Source organism: Neofelis nebulosa, chromosome 18 (assembly GCF_028018385.1).
Source record: "Neofelis nebulosa isolate mNeoNeb1 chromosome 18, mNeoNeb1.pri, whole genome shotgun sequence".
Taxonomy (NCBI): Eukaryota; Metazoa; Chordata; class Mammalia; order Carnivora; family Felidae; genus Neofelis; species Neofelis nebulosa.
In genome coordinates this window covers 26,455,618-26,475,492 of record NC_080799.1, presented here as the reverse complement: position 1 = coordinate 26,475,492, position 19,875 = coordinate 26,455,618, and positions in this window count along the sequence as shown.

Here is a 19,875-nt window from a genome sequence, read left to right as displayed (position 1 = left end):
GTGTGCGTATGTTACATTTTCTTTATCCACTTATCTATGTCAAGGGACATTTGGGTTGCTAATAATCCTGCAATGAACATGGGAGTCCACTTATCTCTTCGAGATAATGATTTCATTTCCTTTGGATACATACCCAAAAGTGGGGTTGGTGGATCCTATGGTAGCTTTAGTTTTTAATTTTTTGAGGAAGCCCGATGGCTTCTTCCTACAAGCACAGATGATACTCTGCTCATGGACTTTGTCTGGCACAGACATGTACTTGGCTTATGTGAGGGCAAGTTGAAGTGCTGGGGAGTTAATGGCCCTAGGAGTGGCTCTCAACCAATGACAGGTAGAGAATGGCAGATAAATACGCAGTTTTTCCACCGGTGAGGCTGGACAGTTTAGAGGCATGTTCTTTTCACTCTTGAAATCCTCTAGCAGGTTTGAGCCCGGTTACCCACAGCGTGGGGCTGCTTGTTAAAGAACCCTGTATTGTCTCCTTTCCTCTGGTCTCATCCCCACTCTTTGTCCACTGCTTCCTGGATTCTCTCACAGATAAACAATTTGCCCTCCAATCTACTGGGCATTTCTGGGGAAACCCAACTGAGGATGTACAAGACCATCCATAACACACATTCACACTGTGGTTGTAGGCACTCAGGGCACACTTTATTTTAAACTTAAAAGAAATAGAGAAATAGAGGGAAAAGGGATATGGAAGGGGGAGAGGTATATTTCTTTTTTCTTTTTAAGTATATTTACTTATTTTGAGAGAGAGCGAGCGAGCGAATGAGCACAAGCAGGGGAGGGTCAGAGAGAGAGGAGAGAGAGAGAATCCCAAGCAGTCTGTATGCTGTCAGTGCAGAGCCTAACATGGGGCTCAATCCCACGAACTGGAGATCATGACCTGAGCCAAAGTCAAGAGTCATTCACTTAACCGACTGAGCCACCAGGCACCCCAAGATATCTTTCTCTCTCTTTTTTTTAATGTTTATTTATTTTTGAGAGAAAGAGAGAGACAAGGTGCAAGCAGGGGAAGGGCAGAGAGAGAGGGAGACACAGAACCCAAAGCAGGCTCCAGGCTCTGAGCTGTCAGCATAGAGCCTGACGTAGGGCTCAGACTCACAAACCATGAGATCACGACCTGAGCTGAAGTCAGCCACTTAACCAACTGAGCCACCCAGGCACCCCAAGGTATCTTTCTTTATAACTGGTCTTTTTGCCAGTATAGTTTCTCAAATTTTCCTGATGGTAAATATATGATTGAAAAGTTTAGGCCCTTAGGCCCCATTGCGAGCTCCTGAGTCCATAGGGAAATCTATATTTTTAGCACGTGATTCTGATGGAGGTTGAAGGACCAAACTTTAGAAACACTAAAGCTTCTGGCCAGACTCCTAGTGACAGCTCTCTATAAAAAGTTCTCCAACATCCAGGGGCGCCTGGGTGGCTTGGTTGGTTAAGCGTCTGACTGGCTCGGGTCACGATCTCGAGGTGCTTTGGATTCTGTGTCCCCCTGGGAAGGCCTCCCAGGAAGGTCTCCCAGCCATTCCTGCCCACACGTGCTCTGTGCTGATGGTCAGTGCTACTGACCTACAAAGGGTTCCTGGAGGACCCAGTACTAGGGGATTCCCCAGGACTCTACTCCCTATTTTGGTGGATGGAAGAGCAGATTAGCAAGAAAGCCTCCTGACCCCAGCACACGCTCAGGAGGTTGGAGACTTTTGTCATGCGGGAAGGAAGGGGGATGTCCGTCTGGCTGGGGTAGCACAAGGTTACCTTCCTGTCTTGATTTCCAGTCTGATGGAGTTGCCTGTGGATACGTTCATTGAAGTGGAGAGGGGAGGCTAGGGACCCCTGTGGGGAGCCCCTGGGCTCTGAGCAGCAGTTGCTGAATTTAAGTGATTTGTTTCCCACCCTCATTATTGTTGCCATACAGCACCTAGTCTCTGTCATTATTCACCTATTATTTGCCTTTGAAAAGATTCATTTAAAATGGATACATTTGGGGCGCCTGGGTGGCTCAGTCAGCTAAGCATCCAAATTTGACTTCAGCTCAGGCCGTGATCTCACAGTTCATGGGTTCGAACCTCGCTTCAGGCTCCATGCTGGCAGTGCTGATCTTGCCTGGGATTCTCTCTCCCTGCCCTTCCTCTGCCCACACACACACTCTCTCTCTCTCCAAATAAATAAATAGACTTAAAAAAATAAAAGTAAAAAAAGTAAAACATCACTGTCATAAATTAGACACCAGCACCAGCAGATTGCCATAAGTAAAATAACTGTACAAAGGCAGTAGATACAAAGAACCCCCCAAAAATGTCAGAAAGAGAGATTAGAACATGCTGAAGAGTTATAAAAACAAATCGACAACAAACAGAGCTTCTCTTCCTTGATCTGAAAGACGGAAAAATAATTGAGAAGGAAATGGCCTTCTCACCGTGTGATTCAGTGATGCTATTTAAAGCTGCAAGCTTACTCTAAAAAATCATCCTGGGTACATGAGTTGTGTGTTCCCCACACTGTGGAACCACTGGCTGAGGGGCTCTATGAAGAGGCAGCCGCCAGTGGGCTAGACACCCTGCCCTCAGGCTGGCTGCTGGTCAGATTGGACTTGGTAGAGGTTGGCTGTGGAAATGGAGTCCACTGACTAGACTGGATCCAGGGAAAAGCAGCAAGGTGTTATGATAAAGAATTTATTACAGAGCTGGAGATGTTGTGAGCAATGGCTTTCTGCTGACAGGGTCCTAGATGTGTGCTTGGGAGCCTCACTTGAGAGGGGCCTCCCAGAGGGGTGTGGCACAGCCACTGGAGCTGTCCTAGCTTGTCCCACCAGGGCTACTTTGAAGGGCTTCAGCTGACCTAGAATTTTCTGGATCCGTGTACATAGCCATCTGCATGTCCTGAAGAAAAGATGGAAGTTATGGAGGGAAGCTCCTTTCCTTGCCAAGGTGACGGAACCTGAGACAGGGTGTAGGGAGCCCTGGGGAGGGCGGCAAGGAGAAGGACCTCAGTAGTGATGTTGCATAGACCTAATTATGGCTGCCATTGCCTCTTCTTAACTGATCTGGAAAATAGTTAAGAGAAGAACCATGAACTTGACTCTCAAATACAAGGAAACTCTGGGTTGTCCTCAGCCCCACCCAGCCAACAGCAATAAAACTCTCTTGATGTTTGAGAGGCAATATACAGGCTTGATTTCTGGTTATAGACCTACCCTGTGAATCAGTATGGTTCAGTTGAACAAGACTTCAGTTTGGGAGTTTTATTAGGCCTGAGATAGAATCTGCATGCTTCTAATTACTCATTGTACAACCTTGGGTAAGTCGCTTTGCCCTTCAGGGCCTCACCTTCTATTATCTATGAAACAGATGTTAGCAGCTACCTCTTGGAATTGTCTTGCTTTGTCCTTCCGGTAGCTGGCTGCCCTGCCCCCAACACTTCAGCTGAGGCCCTTTGGCCCTGTCTGTGAACGAGGACTATGGTCTGTATCAGTCAGGATTCTTCCCATTGTTAACCGGTTTATGAAAGAATAGGAATTTGTTGGTTCATATAACTGAAAGAAATGTTCAAAGATAAACCAGACAAAGGAGAGTCTCAAAAGCTCAAAGATATATATCATCGGAAACTAGTCTTTCCATTCCTTACTTCTGTCTTCCGGTGTTGGTTTAATTCCTAAGCAGGAACCCCAATGAAAAGAGAGCTTCTCTTCCCAGACAGTCCTGCCCAATGTCTCAGAAGGGAACCTCAGCCTACTCACTGTAGGTAGGTGGGTGGGCCACTCTAGTTAGCCAGACTTGGTCACGTGCTCACCCCAGGAACTGGAGATTGCGAACTCACTTGGACCAATTGCAGTGTGTGTGTGTGTGTGTGTGTGTGTGTGTGTGTGTATTCCCTAAAGGAAAATCAGAATGCAGTTGCCAGAAGAGGGCCACATGCTGGGCAGGCAGAATCAACAAATAACTATATAAGAGTTAGGGGGTTCTTTTTGCTACAAATAACAGAATTACCAACTGACTGTGGATGAAACAATTAAGACAATTATGTCACACGACAAGAAATTTTGAGTGGTAGGCAGTCTCAGATTGTTGAATGGTTCAACAATTTTGTCAAGGAGCCAAGATCTTTCTCTTCCAATTCCTCAGGAGATTGGCTTTTAATTCTCCAGCTTCCAGCTCTGTGCTGACACGGGTGAGCCTGCTTGGGATTCTCTCTCTCAACCTCTCTCTCTACCCTTCCCCTGCTCATGCAAAGTCTCTCTCTCTCTCTCTTTCTCAAAAAAAAAAAATTAAATAAGCATTCCAAAAAAATTTTTTTAATGAGTTCTGGGAGGTGGTTCAGGGGATGGGTAAAATAGATGATGGGGATTAAGGAGGGCTCTTCCTGTGATGAGCGCTGGGTGATGTATAGAAGTGTTGAATCACTAAATTCTACACCTGAAACTAATATTTCACTGTATGTTAACTAGAATTTCAATAAAAACTTGAAAAAGAAAAAAATAATAAAAGTGAATTTTAAGATGAGTCTCACCTTAGCAATTCGCATTTGGCATGAAATAATAATTATTATTATTTTTTTCTGCAGAAAGCTTTGTTGTTTCCATTTTGGTCCAGGGCTCCAGGGTGGTTGAAAGACTGTCTAGTGGCTGCAGGGAGAGGCTTAGGCACAGGCCCCAGCACCAGAGGGGTGCCAGAGGGGCCCTCAAAGGCTGCGGGCTCCTAGTCCTTCTAGATCAACTTGGGGGCCAGCCAGCCTGCAGAAGTGACATCTCCTTGGTGAGTTTCACCTCCTTATCCAGGAAGTGGGTCTTCAGGAAGTCACAGAGCAGGGGGTGTGAGCTGGCAGATCCAAACGTGCCTGCTTCAGGTTCTTCTCCAGAACCAGGGCGGCCTCCCTGGCGTCCAGGGCTTTACCCCACTCATCCTGCGAGGGCTCCTGAATGCCCGGGAAGAGGGCGAGGCCTCTCGCATGGTATGCATCTTTTAGAGAGCCTTGCGCTCCTTGCCAAATCAGGAGGCAGAGAGCCAGGCCATTGTGATGGAAACAGAAGCCCAGAGAGAAGTTGGAGTAGGAGGCTCACAAGTGCGTGTCCACCAGCCAGTTGACACGGCTTACACCTCGGTGGAATAATTCTGATGAATGTGGGAGCTCGTGGTTGATCTGTAATAAGATGCTCAGCTCAGAATAGGGCGTTGGGTGGTCCGGGAGACAGAGGGTGGCCGAGAAGATGGCTCTGAAGGTTGTGACTGGAAAAAATGGAGGGTGGTTGCAGGCTGGTAGAAGGGGTGTCCCAGGGTCTGTTCCCTCCAAACACTGTTGAAGCAAGAGACAGAACCGGGCGACCACTGTCTGGGCATACCGCCATGAAACACAAATTATTAAAACATAGTTATGTTAAATGGTTAATATTTATCATGAAACCAAAATAATGAAAACATAGTTATGTTAACTATTAAACAGAACTATTTTTTAATGTGTATTTATTTTTGAGAGAGACAGAGCATGAGCAGAGGAGGGGCAGAGACAGAGGGAGACACAGAATCCAAAGCAGGCTTCAGGCTCTGAGTGGTCAGCACAGAGCCTGACGTGAGGCTCAAACCCACGAATCACGAGATGGTGACCTGAGCCAAAGTGGTAGGCTTAACCGACTGAGCCACCCAGGTGCCCCTAAACATAACTATTTAACATAACTAATGGTTAACTATTTAACATAACTGTATTTTCATTATTTTGTTTTCACATATTAGCATATGATAACTATTTAACTTATAGTTGCTTAACATATAGGTTAAATAGGGGCGCCTGAGTGGTTCGGTTGGTTAAGCCTCCAATTTCGGCGCAGGTCATGATCTCTCGGCTTGTGGGTTTGAGCCCCACGTTGGGCTCTCACAGCTCAGAGCCTGGAGCCTGCTTTGGATTCTGTGTCCCTCTCTCACTCTGCCCCTCCCCTGTTCATTCATTCTCTCTGTCTCTCTGTCTCTCTCTCTCTCATAAAGAAACATTAAAAATTTTAAATAAAAAAATAAAGGTTAAATAGTTAATATTTATCATGAAACCAAAATAATCATAACAGTTGGGATACTGTTACAGAAAGATCAATGGGACAAAAAAAGAAAGTAGAAATATATACAAACACACACTCCCAGTACAATATAATTTCACATGTTTATATATGAGACTACCAAATCACATCATAGAATGAAATAATAAATGGCTTAGAAAAAAAGATATAAATGAATACTAATATAATCTTGAGATGCCCAAGGCTTTTCTAAGAATAATCACCAAGGAAAGTATTAATAGTGTTAGCTATATAAAAATTTAACATTTCTGTATCTCCAAAGCACACTGAAAAATATAAAGGCAAAGGACAGACTGGAGAATTATTTGCATTATGTATATCAGACAGAGGGTTAAGATCTTTTACATATAAATAGCTCTTGCAAATCCATTAGAAAAAGATGAATATCATGCAGGCAAGGATATGAACAAGAAATTTTTAAAAAGAAATACCCCAAGGCATGTAAAAATGTCCAGACTCAATGCTGCTTAAATTCTCACTGAAATCATTATTCTTCTAAGGATCACATTTGGTTTCATAACTTAAAAGCCTTAAAAATGGCCACACTCTTTGATCCAGAACTCCCATTCCTAGGAATTTATCCTAAGTAAATAATTTGACCTACCGGGGGCGCCCGGGTGGCTCAGTCAGTTAAATGTTTATTTATTTATTTTGAGAGAAAGAGAGAGAGAGTGCTCAGGCATGCAGGAGCAAGCAGGGGAGGGGCAGAGAGGGAGAGAGATAATCCCAAGCAGGCTCCATGCATTATCAGCATGGAGCTTGACTTGGGGCTAGATCTCATGAACCAGGAGATCATAACCCGAGCTGGAATCAAGAGTCTGCTGCTTAACCAACCGAGCCACCCAGGTGACCTTGGAATAAGAGATTTATTGTGGGAGCGGGGAATCGGTGGTAACGTAACCAGTATGCAAGGGGGTGGCTTTTTGGAATCTGGTGTTGTGCGTGAAAGTCAGCAGCGTCACCAGCTAGGAAGGAAAAATACCTATGAAGCGGGGAAATGCAAAGATGAGCAGGAGCGCATGAGGACAGCATGGAACATACAAGGACAGACTGGAACATGCATCTGTTACTACCTCCAACTTTGATGATGTGGGTAACTAGCAGGAGAAGCTGGCACCCATTGTGCACATGACCCAGGGTGTGGAGAAGCAGAAGGACACCCACGGTTGTTGGGGCAGTTGGAGGCATGGCTGGTGGCCCACACCAATGAGATGAACCAGCAGATCAGCTTCCCCGTGTATGACTGGCAAGAGGGCTGTATGCCGACCTACAGACCATAAAAATGGCTGCTTCTTTGCTTCCAGTTGCCAAACCTTGCACACATTTTGCTCATGGCCAGCTGTAACCCAGACCATAGGGAAGGGAATTCTTAGAAATGTAGTCCTAGCTCAGCTAAATTAAAGCAGATGAAATCACCACAATGGGATTGGTTAAAAATAATCTGATATATTCATAAAATGAGATGGTATTTATCTGTTTAAAATGATGTTGTGGATGAATACTTACTGTCATTGAAAGACAATATGTGTAGCATGACCCTGTCTGTAAAGATCTATATTAACATGTAAAGACAAGGGTTCTGGGGCCTGGGTGGCTTAGTTGTTTAAGAGTCCGATTTCGGCTCAGGTCATGATTTCATGGTTCATAGGTTTGAGCCTTGCGTCGGCTGTGTTCTGACAGCTCAGAGCCCGGAGCCTTATCCGGATTCTGTGTCTCCCTCTCTCTCTGCCCCTTCCCCTGTTCATGCTCTGTTTCTCTCTCTCTCAAAAATGAATAAATATTTTAAAAAATTTAAAAAAATAAGACAAGTGTTCTAAGATGTTAAACTTTTAAAACAAAAACAAAAGTCTAATTGGGTCAACTCCTCTCCTTTAAACTCTGAAATAGTTTCCCACAATTTATGAGGGGTAACTATTTTGGTAGCGTCCCGGGCCCTCTGTGATACAGATTACGTCTGCAGCCTTCCAGCTCCATCCCATAGTCCTGCGTGTTTATTGTTCCGTGCTCCAGGAATGCTAAACCCCTGAGGGTGTTCCTCACTGGCACCATGTGGTTGCTCACTGACTCAGGCTTTCCTCTTTACTTGGACTGTCTTTCCCCTCAGTCTTTGCCTGGTTAGTTCCTACTTACCATTCAAGACCTTTCCTGGTAGCGCTTCGTTGAGCCATTTGCGCAACTCTATAGTTCCCCAAACTGTCTGAACATTAAAATAAATTATCCGGGAAGCTTAAATAAAATATATACCTGGGCTTCACCATAGACTTCCTACAATATAAGTTGCAGAGGTGGGGCCAGGAATGCCGTAGATTATTTCAGAAATAGATTTGTCTGCAGGTAACAGAGGACAAAATAACAATGGCTTCAACAAAATTGATGTCTATTTCCCTCCCACATACACGTTGAAATTAACATGACAGCTCTGCTCTGGATGCTGGTTAGGAGGTCAGACTCCTTCTGCATTGTCGCTATGCCATTCCTAAAAGCTTCCCTCTCTATGGTCCAAGATGGCGCACCACTGTGTCTTCATTCCAGCCAGTGGGAAGAGGAGAGGTGAAGAGGCAGGGTGCACACCTTCCACTGCAGTGAACTGCTTGAAAGTTGCATATATTGCTTTCCCTCACATCCACTGGCCAGAACTCAGTCTCCTTAGATTTCAGAGGGGCCAGGAAATGTAGTCTTTATTCTGGATGGTCAAGTGCACAGACAAAAGTTCAATTTTTTTTTTTCTTAGGAAGAAGAGAATGGATTTGGGGGACAAATAGTAATGTCTACAATAGTGTTTCTAAAAACTCAACTTCCCAGGAAATAGCTTCTTATAGGTATGAGTGTTTGGAACTACTAGAAGCTTCTTGGAGTGGTGCCAACCAAAAGGGTTATCATATCAGCATTCATCATATTGTTTTAGAATGGCCTCTTTTTGATGGGCTTCACCTAAGGGTGTGGTCTCCTTAGGGGCAGGAACCATGCCAATATTTCTGAGCCTTGGTGCAGAGTAGATGCTCACTAAATTTTGTCACAGTATTTGAATGGTGCCCATATATCCCATGGGCATAATACACATTTTTAAATTTCTTTTTAAATGATGGCCAAACTTTTCAAATAGTTACATTGCTCTGAACTACAGTATTTTTATATTTTTACTGAATTATAACTATAAAGGCATAATAATTATGGCTACTTCTTATTGGACTAAGCCCTCCACAAGCATCAGGTCATTTAATTCTTACACTAAACCTATGAGTTAGGTTTTTAAAACAAATTTTTTTTTGATGTTTATTTTTGAAAGAGAGAGACAGACAGACAGAGGGCAAGCAAAGGAGGGGCAGAGAGAAAGGGAGACACAGAATCCAAAGCAGGCTCCACGCTCTGAGCTGTCAGCACAGAGCCTGATGTGGGGCTTGAACTCACAAACCCTGAGCTCATGACCTGAGCCAAAGTCAGACACCCAGCTGATTGAGCCACCCAGGTGCCCCAAGTTAGGTATTTTTATTAATGGAACATGGATGTGAAGTACTATTTTCAAGGTCATGTATCTACTAAGTGGTAAAATCTGTGGTTCTTGCTCTTTTTTAAAATGTTTATTTACTTATTTTGAGACAGAGAGAGAGAGAGAGGCAGGGAGAGGGAAGGACACAGAGAGAGGGAGACAGAGAATCCCAAGCAGAGAGTTCGATGCAGGACTCCATCTTGGGAACCATGAGATCATGACCTGAGCCGAAACCAAGAGTTGGCCGCTTAACCCACTGAGCCACCTACGTGACCCTGTGTGGTTCTTGCTCTTAAACATTTAGCCATTCTCTCTGTTGGGCAGTTGTTGGTTTCCAGTCACAGAGGTGTTTCTTTTAATTAAACATTCTCCCGGATTTTCTTCCAAGTTTATATATGAATTCTCATAATTACACTTCAGTGTATACTAGTTGGATATTGATGGGGTTCAGGACAGCTTGCCCCAAAAGATGCCGCTTTGGTATATTGGTTATTTTGAATTAAAATTATTTAAGAAACAGCCAGTGCCAGATGGACACTCTGACCCTGCCCTATCCCCCTGAAAGCAAGAAGTAAATTCCCCTCATGGACAGTGACCTCCCTGCATCCAGAAGCGATGGGGAATTCAAGGCTGAGAAGGCTGTAGAAACAACCATTATTATTTCTTCATTAATTTGGTGTCCCTGAGCCCAAACTGCTTTGTGTTGTCAATTATTCACAAACTTATTGTTTCTTTGTCTGAAAGGTATCAAACTGCCTGTTTTGGTCATTTCTTTGAGTCTCATGTTTGTATGATCTCTCGTGTGTACAAAATTAAATTTGTTTTTCTCCTGTTAATCTGTCTCATGTCAACTATTAGATCAGCCAAAGAACCTAGAAGTGAAGAAAGGAAAAGTTGTTGTCCCCTACAATACTTAAGAGATCTGCTTGTCATTTCACAGCACAAAGATAACTCACACAAGCTGTGTAATACTGAAATCTTAACTTCTTATCAAAACCCCCCACCAATCTCTTTCCTGACTCTGAACAGTATTTTTAGATTCCCTCAGGAGCAAATGATTACTTACTTAACTAGTAATGTTCATTTATACTCTGACATGCCAAACAGGTGTTATATAGATAGATTATCAAGACAAGTCCACTCTTATGGAGCTCCTATTCTGGTGGACAATACCAAAAGCAAATATACAAAAACAAGCTAATTCCAGTACAGATAAGTGCTGTAAAGAAAGTAAAACACAGTGATTTTATAGGCAGTGATTGAGGCTGGGTGGGGTTCATTTAGATAAGATGGCTGATGAAGGCCTTTCCAAGGAAGTGATGTTGAAGGTGGGGCCTGAAGTCTGAGAGCAAGTTGGCCAGGGGATGGTCAGGAGGAAGCACATTCCAGCTAGAAAGCAAAGCAAGTACAAAGGTCCTGAGGTGGGAACAGAAAATGTTCAGTCAGTGAGGAGACAGAATTAAGAGATCTATGGCAAGAGGTGAGGGCCATATTGCATAGGCCAGTCTATGCAATTCTCCATTGGAGAGTTTTAAGTGGAGCGGAAGTATATGTTGCAAATTTTATTTTATTTATCTTTTTTAAAATTTTTAAATGTTTTTTATTTTCGAGAGAGAGAGAGAGGGAGACACAGAATCTCCGAGCTGTCAGCACAGAGCCCGGCGCAGGGCTCGAACTCACAAACCATGAGATCATGACCTGAACCGAAGCCAGATGCCCAACTGACTGAGCCACCCAGATGCCCCATGTGTTGTAAATTTTAAATTCGTCACTTTGATTGCTGTGCAGAGAATGGATTATAAGGGAGCAGAGTGGAGGTGGGTTTTGTACTTCCTCAATACTTTAAACAGAATCAAAATATGACCCAGTAATTCCAATCATAGGTCACACTGACCTTAAAAATAAAAGTTTATGGGGGCGCCTGGCTGGCTCATTCAGTAGAGCGTGCGACTCTTGATCTACGGGTCATGAGTTTGAGCCCCATGTTGGGTGTGGAGATTATTTAAACAAACAAATCCTTAAAAAATAAAAGTTTATTTTATGGGCAAAAAGTGGGCTTATTTGGGAAGAGGAGAGAATTACAATTTGGGACAAGCAAGCTATGGCAAAAACATAGGCTAGTCCAACAAACAGAGCTGAGGAATTTATTTTTATGGAGAAGGTGGAGGAAGTTAGGAGGGGTTGTTCTGAAGGAAGGTCCCTTGGAGTTTTCTCCAAAGAAGTTCCGGGTGACGATAGTTTCTCACTGGCTGGGTTGCAGCAGTGGTTGATTTCTCATGGGAAATGCAGTGTCCATCTTTTCCTTTTGGGGACTGATTGTTTCCTAGGGAGGGTTCTTCTGTTGGGGTCGGAAATGGACAGTTCTTCCTGTGATTGATGGCTTGTGGTTTAACGTGAAAGCTTCCCCTTCTGGCCTCCCGACTTCAAAGGCATGAAGTATGGATATGTGCTACAACATGGACAAATCTTGAAAATACTATGCTGGGTGAAAGGAGCCACACGGACAAGGCCACAGATTGTATAATTCCTTATATGAAATGTCCAGAATAGGTAAATGCATGCGGACAGGGAAACAGAGCTGTGGCGGGGGGCAGGATGGAACGGGTTTTGACTCTTAATGGATGTGAGGTTTCCATCTGGGGTTATGGATAAGTTCTGAAACTTGAGAGTAGTGATGGTTATACAACATTGCAAATGCATATAATGCCACTGAATTGTAAACTTTAAATGGTTAAAATGGAGCACCTGGGCGGCTCAGTTGGTTAAGCGTCTGACTCTTGATCTCAGCTCAGGTCATGATCTCATAGTTCTCATGGTTCATGAGATTGAGCCCTGAGTCAGGCTCTGTGCTGACAGTGTGGAGCCCCCTTGGGATTCTCTCTCTCCCTATTTCTCTCTGCCCCTGCCCCTTATGTGTGCTCTCTCTCTCTCTCTCAAAAATAAATGAACTTAAAAAAACTTAAAAAATGGTTAAGACGGTAAGCTGTATGTTACATGTATCTTACCACCACCACCACCACCATAATAATAATAGTCCCAATCATAAGCATCATTGTCATCATCATAATTACCTAAGGGTTTATTAAAAATGCAGCTTCTCAGGTCTTCTCTAGAGAGAATATGATTCCTCAGGTCTGGGGAATCCTAGAGACCTGCCACTAAAAAAAAAAAAAAGAAGAAGAAAAGAGTGGAAGCAGGAAGACCAGGTAGGAAGAGGGGTGACTTTGAGTAGGAAGGGACAGTGGCAGTTAGATTGAGAAAAGCATGGGACAGGGGTGCCTGACAGGCTCAGTCGATAGAACATGTGACTCCTGAAGTCCGGGCCATGAGTTTGAGTCCCATGTTGGGTGTAAGGATCACTTAAAAAAAAAAAAATCAGAAAGGCATGGGACATAGATTTTTAATTTTTTTAAATGTTTATTTATTTTTGAGAGAGAGAGGACAAGTATGGGAGGGGCAGAGAGAGAGAGAGGGAGACACAGAATCAGAAGCAGGCTCCAGGCTCTGAGCTGTCAGCACAGGGCCCGATGTGGCATGGGACATATTTTGAGGGGAGAGTCAACAAAACAGGCTCATGGTTTGAATGGGGGGTAATAGAAGGTAAAAGAAGAATCAGAGATGGTTCATAGGCTTTTGGCTTCAACGTCTGGTTGGAGAATGGTGCCATTTATAGAGCTAAGAGATTCTAGGGAGGCCATAAGTTTGGGAAAATGAAGAGTTTTGTGCCTACTTAAGCAAAGTAGTATCTTTTCTTGGAGAGAGTCCCCGTTGCAGAGACTGCTAGATGCCTATTATAGCCCATCCATTCTCCCTTTCTTTAATCACAGAAAGCTGATTTTATTTGGAGTGGCAGGGTGCCCAGCTAAGTTTCCTTTAGCAGCGAAGGATGGCCAGTGAGCTATAAGCAGGTCTTTAAAACTCTTTAAAGAGGGGGGCCTGGGTGGCTTGGTTCGTTAAGCGTCCAACATCAGCTCAGGTCACGATGACACTGTTCATGAGTTTGAGCCCCACATCGGGCTGTGCGCTGACGGTGTGAAGCCTGCTTGGGATTCTCTCTCCGCCCCCCCCCGCCCCTCCCCCACTTGTGGTCTCTCTCTCTCTCTCTCTCTCTCTCTCTCTCAAAGTGAATAAATAAACTTAAAAAAAAAAAACTCCTTAAAGAGGGATATTCAGTGGGGACATCCCTCTCATCTGCTTAGGACATGAACTCCAGATGCCATAATGTGAACATGAATGACCTTGACCTTGAGGTTCAAAGTTACATGCTAAGCATCAGAGAAGGAGCCTGGATCCCAAATAACTTTGTGGAGGTGCCACACCAATTCCAGCCTTTTTCACCAGAGAATAAACCCTACATTGTTTAATCCATGGTAATTGGATCTCTTACTAGAAGCTGAACACAATTCCATTTTGATACGACACCAATTATAGAAAAATATATTTCCCTTGAGTTTCCAAAGTTTGCACCTTCATCCCCCTCCTCCTTGAAGCCGCATACTGAAGCACCTAGAAATAGTTTATTCGTACCGTATAAATCCAGTGCATCAAAAAATTTTTTTTTCTGAACCTGCTTCTGGGCCAGTTATCCCTAACCAACATGTGTCAGCAATATAAAACAAGCCATTTGTATCTTTATATGTCACTTTGGTGCAATCTCCTAAATTTTGATGTTTTAAGCATCATGCTTTGGGCGTTAGTTAAAGGTGATAACACCAAAGAGGGTGATTGGGATTCTCTTGGTGCCAAGAATTATTCTGGTTTCTGTCCCACAGTTGAGAACATAAGTCCTTCAGTGCATATAGAAACACTGTTCAATCCTCTAGATACATTCTTTACACCCATAACAGAGAGTCTGGTACAGACTGGACATTGAGTCATTATTATTTTTTGAGCCTCTAAAAATGGCCATTTGAAAAAGTGTAAGATACATGTAGATACTTTTATGGAGAACACCCAGAGACTGTTGACGCTAATCACTTGTGAGCAGTGGGAATGGAGGTCAGGGAAGGGGATGGGAGATTTTTGCTTTCTAGACTACGCCTTTATTATCACTTTTTATGCTTATTTATTTATTTTGAGAGAAGAGAGAGTGAGAGAGTGTGTGTGTGCACCAGCAGGAAACAGAGGGAGAGAGAATCCAAGCGGGTTCCATGCCATCAGTGCAGAGCCTGACATGGGGCTCAAACCCACAAACTGTGAGATCATGACCTGAACTGAAATCAAGGGTCGGACGCTTAACCAACTGAGCCACCCAGTAGCCCCCAGATTACACCTTTTTTACTGCCATGGGTTTCATAGGGAGTGGTTAAGAGCGACAGTTCTAGATGATTCAAATCCCATTCCACCACTTACTGGCTCAGTGTCCCTGGGAAAGTTTATTTACTTTATTTATCAAACACTTACATTGTGATTAATATGTGCCAGGCACTGTTCTGAGCACTTTTTAATTTATTGTTATTGAAATATAATTGACATACAAAGTTATGGTCATTTCAGGTGTGCAGCATATTGTTCTGAGTATTTTAAAAAGTCATATAGAGAGGGCCCTCCATGGAAAGTAACTGAAGGCTGTCACCAGCAGCCAGGTGAGTGAACATGTCCTTTGGTCCCTGTAAAACCCTCAGATGGCTACAGCCCCAGTTTGAGTACAACTTTATGGAAGACCCTTAACCAGAAGCAGCTCCCTGAATTTTGACCCTTAGAAACTGTGTAAGATGATGAATGTTTGCTGTTTTGAGTTAACTTTTACATTCGTTTGTTACGCAGCAATAGCTAACTAATACAACCTCCCACCCGGGAGGCTCCCTGTCTTCTTGCTTCAGTCTGAACAGGCTCTCCCTAGGTCTGCTTCAAACTGTGGATTTCCTTCCATCCTAGGAATTTGCTTTCCTTTTTTCCTAGTTCCACTGTTTCCTGGACTCCTGTTTTTCTCTTTGTAATTTTAATTTCTCATTTGGGTAGAGCATACTGTCTTGTAGAATCCTTAACAAGGAGTACATTAGTGAAAAACATTTTGAGGGCTTACATCATTGATAATGTCCATTCTGCTCTTATACTTGATTATAAGATATCAGGGTCTAGAATTTTAGGATGAAAATATTTTTTTCACTCAAAAATTTGAAAGCATTGCTTCATTTTCCTCCTAGCTTCCTATGTTGCTGTTGAAGAGTATGAATCTTTGTACGTGGCTCGGTTTTTTTTTCATTGAGGTATAGTTGATATGCAATGTTAAATTAGTTTCAGGTGTACAAGATAGATATTCAATAAGTCTGTAGGTTATGCTATGTTCACAAGTGCAGCTACCATCTGTCACCATCCATTATTATGAAACCATTGACTGTATTCCCTATGCTATACCGTTCATCCCCATGACTTATTCATTCCATAATTGGAAGCCTGTCCCTCCCACTCCTCTTCACCCATTTTGTCCATCCCCCACACTTCTCTCCTCTGGCAATTGGGTATTTTGCTTTTGTTTTCTCTTTCTGAGAATTATTAGGAGGCATTGCAGGTGGTGATTAAGCATGCAGATTCTAGAGCCAGACTCCCTGGGTTCAACTCTGTGACTCTGGGAAATCTGTTTAACCTCTCTAGGCCTCAGTTTCCTCATCTGTAAAGTGGGGATAATGATAGTGCCTACCTCATACAGTTATTGTGAAGCTTCCTTACTCCACTGATGTCACTCCTGCTCAGATGGGTTAGTACTGTAGGCTGCTTCTGGAGGAGTGTCTAGAACAGCAGTCAGCAAGCTGTATCTGTAAAGAAATAGATAGTAAATACATATGGCTTTATGGGCTATAAGGTTTCTATCACAATTACACAACTCTGCCACTGTGGTGCAAAAGCCTCTACAGACAAAATATAAATGGATGTTCCAACTTCAGCTCAGGTCATGATCTCATGGTTCATGAGTTCAAGCCCTGCATCAGGCTCTGTGCTGACAGCTCAGAGCCTGGAGCCTGCTTTGAATTCTGCGTCTCCCTCTCTCTCTGTCCCTTTCATGCTCTGTCTCCCTCTGTCAAAAATAAATAAAAAACATTAAAAAAAATAAAATGTAAATGGATGAGCACTGATGTATACCAATAAAACTTTATTTACACGGTGGCAGGTCGCTTTGGCCCACTGACCACAGGTTGACGTGACGGATAAGACACTGTGAAAAATGTAAAGGGAAACCTCATTACAGTCAAGAGGCTAGAAGGGAGAGCCATACCACTTAATGTCAATCATAGGGAGAATTGTCCATTATAGACCCCAAGAGAAGAACTGTCAATTATAGACCCACTAAAGAAAAGCTGCACATTGCATATCCTATAAGAGATGTGACTCAGCAAATGAGAAAAGACTTCACCTTGAGCTCTTGCTTTGGAGAAATTCTCCAATGGAATTTCTTCTAAAAGAACCCCTGCCAACTTCCTCCTCCTCTGTAAAATAATGCTCCTCTTCTTTGCTTGTTGGGCCTCCTATGGTTTTGCTGTGGCTTCTATGTCCATAGTTGTCATTCTCTGTTATCCCCAAATTAGCCCATTTTTGCTGGTAAAATAACTGACAGGTTTTTTTAAAATTTTTAATGTTTATTTATTTTTGAGAGAGAAAGAGCGTGACAAAGAGAGAGAGAGAATGATCACTGGAGGTGTAGAGAGAGAAGGCGACACACAATCTGAAGCAGGCTCCAGGCTCTGAGCCTGACATGGGGCTTGAACTCATGAACCATGAGATCATGACCTGAGCTGAAGTTGGACACTTAACTGACTGAGCCATCCAATCACCCCAACTGACAGTTTTACTTTTAAGGTGAAAATTTCTATTCTCTTTTGTGCTTATTCTATTAGACCCCTCGTTTAGACACGCCCCCTAGCTGAAGCATCTCACACTAGGAAGTCTGACTACATTGTAACCTCTCCACTATGCTGTAAATTGGTCCAGCAATTCAACTGTACAAAATGCAAGGTTGTGTATTGCAGTATTAATGAGATATCCTGGGTTAACCTTTTCTGATGATGGGAGCCAATTGGAAATCACACCTGAATTTGCATTACTATGGGTCAAGTATTCACAAAATTTTACTGTACTTATACCTATGGAGAAAATGTTTAACTCTTTATATTATTTTAATATAAAGAAAACAACAATGCCACGGCACTTTTATTCATTAATTCTAGGCCCAATGACCTGCCTGGGATGCAAAGATGAAAGTTACAATCTCCCCCTCAAGGACCTGAGCAAGCAAGCAATTGATATGAAATGTTACCTATATCACAATCTGCCAGCCAAGTTAGCAGAGACTGAAAAACAAAACAAAAGATACAATCGAGGCTTGTTAGGAGGTGATGAAAAGGGCACTATGTAGACTTCTGAAGGCAGGTAAATTTTATACAGATTGGCTAAATTAAACCTTTGTTAACTGCACCTGGCCTTCTGTTTCCTGCTCTGGGTTCTTTCTTGGACCTATGTGTCTTGCCTGGGGGTGGGTGTAGGTAGGTGGGGAGCAGCTTCCTCCTTATTTCCCATTGCCTCTTGGAGAAAGTGCCCCAAGGTGAGCTCAACACAAGTGTATCCCAAGCCCTGGACCTCAGGTGCCAGTGAGAATTCAAATAGTGTCACTATTTCTCTTTGCCTATATTTCCTGCCCATCTTTATGAGACCATCTGCACCGGAGGAGCCCCCTGAAAACTCTTGATGGTGCATTGCTCTTGCTGTTGTATTTCCACCCGCATGAAGACCACACCTCCTTTGCAGTTACTGGGCCAAGTCACTTCCCACCACCTGTTCATAACACTCTGTCCATCCTGGGTCCTCAGACTGCCGGATCTCCCATCTGCCATCAACAGTGCCCAGCTGATTCTTTCCCCTTTCCATTGTCAGGGGCTACTGGTCGCTTAGTCCAACATTATGCTAGTATTAGTTAATGTGTAGCTATTTTAATTTATATTGTTCATTTAAAATTTCAAATGCATTAATGCTTCTTTTGAAAATTTAAGACAATTCAGGAGCATGTATAGGAAAAAGGGGAGAGCCCTTTCTTCAATCGACTCATCCTGGTCCCCAGAGATAACCACTGTGAGTAGTTTTGTGTTCATTCTTCCAGAACTATTTTCCAAAATGCAATTCAGACTAATGGATTTTTAGTACAAATGTGCATAATTTATTCAAAAAATGGCAGATGAAGGAAATCACAGCTCTAGGATTTGGACTGATTCCAACTGTATCTTGTATGACTTGGCAGGATTCGAACATGACCACAATTATTGAAACTTCACTTCTCTTAGGCTTCCTGGGGACCACTTTCTGGCTGCTCCCTTTCGTTTCCCTATAGGGGGCTTCTCTCATCTGCCTCTCCTCTAAAGGTTGGTGTTTTTCATGGCTCTGGTTGATGGAGCACAGAATATATCTTCCCTTCTTCAGACTTGCAAACCCATACCTGCTATTGAAATATGTGCCAAGTTAAAACTGAACAGGAACCAAGTGTGACTGGAAATCAAACTTAGGATGTACTAGCAAATTCTAACCTTGTTCCAGTCAGAGTCAGTATCCATGCAGAAGACTACCAGTCCAATTATTACTGCTGCCACTGCTATCACTGGCATTCTGATTGACTGAAAAAGAGCTCAGACCTTGTTGCAGAAATAAACACCATTGACCCCAATCACCATTATTACCAATATCCATTTCCACGCATGGATGGCCATGGGGCTGTTATTGTATAGCTGGCATGGGAAGAGGGTATGAGGAACTGGGTCTGAGGCAGCACGGGGAAGCAGGAGTGGCAGACATGAGTGAAAGATGTCATGGCATCTGTGCCTGCCGGACCCCTTGGAATAGGTCAGAGCCTTTGTCGTTAGGAGTAAAGGGCAGGTGCTATCGAACTGTTTTGTAAGGGGCATTCAGGTGGCTCAGTCGGTTGAGTGTCTGACTCGTTCGACTCTTGATTTTGGCTCAGGTCATGACTCCAAGGTTGGGGGACTGAGCCCTGCGTTGGGCTCCATGCTGAGTGTGGAGCCTGCTTGGGATTCCCTCTCTCTCTCTCTCTCTCTCTCTCTCTCTCTCTCTCTTGGGATTCCCTCTCTCTCTCTCTCTCTCTCTCTCTCTCTCTCTCTCTCTCTCTCCCCCCACCCCGCCCCTCCCCTGTTCATGCTCTCTCTAAAATTTAAAATAAATAAATTGGGGTGCCTGGGCGGCTCAGTCGGTTGAGCGTCCGACTTCAGCTCAGGTCACGATCTCGCGGTCCGTGAGTTCGAGCCCCGCATCGGGCTCTGGGCTGATGGCTCAGAGCCTGGAGCCTGCTTCCGATTCTCTGTCTCCCTCTCTCTCTGCCCCTCCCCTGTTC